This window comes from Bombus terrestris, unplaced genomic scaffold (assembly GCF_910591885.1).
Source record: "Bombus terrestris unplaced genomic scaffold, iyBomTerr1.2, whole genome shotgun sequence".
In the NCBI taxonomy this organism is placed as follows: Eukaryota; Metazoa; Arthropoda; class Insecta; order Hymenoptera; family Apidae; genus Bombus; species Bombus terrestris.
This window is the reverse complement of record NW_025963581.1, coordinates 138,568-142,766: the sequence shown is the minus strand read 5'-3', so window position 1 is coordinate 142,766 and position 4,199 is coordinate 138,568.

Here is a 4,199-nt window from a genome sequence, read left to right as displayed (position 1 = left end):
TGTCCACCGATGTCCAACGGTGTCCAACGGTGTCCAACGGTGTCCAACGGTGTCCAACGATGTCCAACGATGTCCAACGATGTCCCACGTTGTCCCACGTTGTCCCACGTTGTCCCACGTTGTCCCACGTTGTCCCACGTTGTCCCACGTTGTCCCACGTTGTCCCACGTTGTCCCACGTTGTCCCACGTTGTCCCACGGTGTCCAACGATGTCCAACGGTGTCCCACGTTGTCCCACGTTGTCCCACGTTGTCCCACGTTGTCCCACGTTGTCCCACGTTGTTCCATGGTTTCCCACGTTGTCCCACGTTGTCCCACGTTGTCCCACGGTGTCCAACGATGTCCAACGGTGTCCAACGGTGTCCCACGGTGTCCAACGGTGTCCCACGTTGTCCAACGTTGTCCCACGTTGTCCCACGTTGTCCCACGTTGTCCAACGGTGTCCCACGGGGTCCAACGGTGTCCCACGTTGTCCCACGTTGTCCCACGTTGTCCCACGTTGTCCCACGTTGTCCCACGTTGTCCCACGTTGTCCCACGTTGTCCCACGTTGTCCAACGATGTCCAACGGTGTCCCACGTTGTCCCACGTTGTCCCACGTTGTCCCACGTTGTCCCACGTTGTCCCACGTTGTCCCACGTTGTCCCACGTTGTCCCACGGTGTCCAACGGTGTCCAACGATGTCCAACGGTGTCCAACGGTGTCCCACGATGTCCACCGATGTCCAACGGTGTCCAACGGTGTCCAACGGTGTCCAACGTTGTCCAACGATGTCCAACGATGTCCAACGATGTCCAACGGTGTCCAACGATGTCCAACGGTGTCCAACGATGTCCAACGATGTCCAACGATGTCCAACGGTGTCCAACGATGTCCAACGATGTCCAACGGTGTCCCACGATGTCCAACGATGTCCAACGATGTCCAACGGTGTCCAACGGTGTCCCACGTTGTCCCACGTTGTCCAACGATGTCCAACGGTGTCCAACGGTGTCCCACGTTGTCCCACGTTGTCCTACGTTGTCCCACGTTGTCCCACGTTGTCCCACGTTGTCCCACGTTGTCCCACGTTGTCCCACGGTGTCCAACGGTGTCCCACGTTGTCCCACGTTGTCCCACGGTGTCCAACGATGTCCAACGGTGTCCAACGGTGTCCCACGGTGTCCCACGTTGTCCCACGTTGTCCTACGTTGTCCCACGTTGTCCCACGTTGTCCCACGTTGTCCCACGTTGTCCCACGTTGTCCCACGGTGTCCAACGGTGTCCCACGTTGTCCCACGTTGTCCCACGGTGTCCAACGATGTCCAACGGTGTCCAACGGTGTCCCACGGTGTCCCACGTTGTCCCACGTTGTCCCACGTTGTCCAACGGTGTCCCACGATGTCCAACGATGTCCAACGATGTCCAACGGTGTCCAACGGTGTCCCACGTTGTCCCACGTTGTCCCACGTTGTCCCACGGTGTCCAACTATGTCCAACGGTGTCCCACGTTGTCCAATGGTGTCCCACGTTGTCCCACGCTGTCCCACGTTGTCCCACGTTGTCCCACGTTGTCCCACGTTGTCCCACGGTGTCCAACGGTGTCCAACGGTGTCCAACGGTGTCCAACGATGTCCAACGGTGTCCAACGGTGTCCCACGGTGTCCAACGGTGTCCAACGGTGTCCCACGGTGTCCAACGGTGTCCCACGTTGTCCCACGTTGTCCCACGTTGTCCCACGGTGTCCAACGGTGTCCCACGTTGTCCCACGTTGTCCCACGGTGTCCAACGATGTCCAACGGTGTCCAACGGTGTCCCACGGTGTCCCACGTTGTCCCACGTTGTCCTACGTTGTCCCACGTTGTCCCACGTTGTCCCACGTTGTCCCACGTTGTCCCACGTTGTCCCACGGTGTCCAACGGTGTCCCACGTTGTCCCACGTTGTCCCACGGTGTCCAACGATGTCCAACGGTGTCCAACGGTGTCCCACGGTGTCCCACGTTGTCCCACGTTGTCCCACGTTGTCCCACGTTGTCCCACGTTGTCCCACGTTGTCCCACGTTGTTCCATGGTTTCCCACGTTGTCCCACGTTGTCCCACGTTGTCCCACGGTGTCCAACGATGTCCAACGGTGTCCAACGGTGTCCCACGGTGTCCAACGGTGTCCCACGTTGTCCCACGTTGTCCCACGTTGTCCCACGTTGTCCCACGTTGTCCAACGGTGTCCCACGGGGTCCAACGGTGTCCCACTTTGTCCCACGTTGTCCCACGTTGTCCCACGTTGTCCCACGTTGTCCCACGTTGTCCCACGTTGTCCCACGTTGTCCCACGTTGTCCAACGATGTCCAACGGTGTCCCACGTTGTCCCACGTTGTCCCACGTTGTCCCACGTTGTCCCACGTTGTCCCACGTTGTCCCACGTTGTCCCACGTTGTCCCACGGTGTCCAACGGTGTCCAACGATGTCCAACGGTGTCCAACGGTGTCCCACGATGTCCACCGATGTCCAACGGTGTCCAACGGTGTCCAACGGTGTCCAACGGTGTCCAACGATGTCCAACGATGTCCAACGATGTCCAACGGTGTCCAACGATGTCCAACGGTGTCCAACGATGTCCAACGATGTCCAACGATGTCCAACGGTGTCCAACGATGTCCAACGATGTCCAACGGTGTCCCACGATGTCCAACGATGTCCAACGATGTCCAACGGTGTCCAACGGTGTCCCACGTTGTCCCACGGTGTCCAACGATGTCCAACGGTGTCCAACGGTGTCCCACGTTGTCCCACGTTGTCCTACGTTGTCCCACGGTGTCCAACGATGTCCAACGGTGTCCAACGGTGTCCCACGTTGTCCTACGTTGTCCCACGTTGTCCCACGTTGTCCCACGTTGTCCCACGTTGTCCCACGTTGTCCCACGGTGTCCAACGGTGTCCCACGTTGTCCCACGTTGTCCCACGGTGTCCAACGATGTCCAACGGTGTCCAACGGTGTCCCACGGTGTCCCACGTTGTCCCACGTTGTCCCACGTTGTCCAACGGTGTCCCACGATGTCCAACGATGTCCAACGATGTCCAACGGTGTCCAACGGTGTCCCACGTTGTCCCACGTTGTCCCACGTTGTCCCACGGTGTCCAACTATGTCCAACGGTGTCCCACGTTGTCCAATGGTGTCCCACGTTGTCCCACGCTGTCCCACGTTGTCCCACGTTGTCCCACGTTGTCCCACGTTGTCCCACGGTGTCCAACGGTGTCCAACGGTGTCCAACGGTGTCCAACGATGTCCAACGGTGTCCAACGGTGTCCCACGGTGTCCAACGGTGTCCAACGGTGTCCCACGGTGTCCAACGGTGTCCCACGTTGTCCCACGTTGTCCCACGTTGTCCCACGTTGTCCCACGATGTCCCACGTTGTCCAACGATGTCCAACGGTGTCCCACGTTGTCCCACGTTGTCCTACGTTGTCCCACGTTGTCCCACGTTGTCCCACGTTGTCCCACGTTGTCCCACGTTGTCCCACGGTGTCCAACGGTGTCCCACGTTGTCCCACGTTGTCCCACGTTGTCCCACGTTGTCCCACGTTGTCCCACGTTGTCCCACGTTGTTCCATGGTTTCCCACGTTGTCCCACGTTGTCCCACGTTGTTCCACGGTTTCCCACGTTGTCCCACGTTCTCCCACGTTGTCCCACGGTGTCCAACGATGTCCAACGGTGTCCAACGGTGTCCCACGGTGTCCAACGGTGTCCCACGTTGTCCCACGTTGTCCCACGTTGTCCCACGTTGTCCAACGGTGTCCCACGGTGTCCAACGGTGTCCCACGTTGTCCCACGTTGTCCCACGTTGTCCCACGTTGTCCCACGTTGTCCCACGTTGTCCCACGGTGTCCAACGGTGTCCAACGATGTCCAACGGTGTCCAACGGTGTCCCACGATGTCCACCGATGTCCAACGGTGTCCAACGGTGTCCAACGGTGTCCAACGGTGTCCAACGATGTCCAACGATGTCCAACGATGTCCCACGTTGTCCCACGTTGTCCCACGTTGTCCCACGTTGTCCCACGTTGTCCCACGTTGTCCCACGTTGTCCCACGTTGTCCCACGTTGTCCCACGTTGTCCCACGTTGTCCCACGGTGTCCAACGATGTCCAACGGTGTCCCACGTTGTCCCACGTTGTCCCACGTTGTCCCACGTTGTCCCACGTTGTCCCACGTTGTCCCACG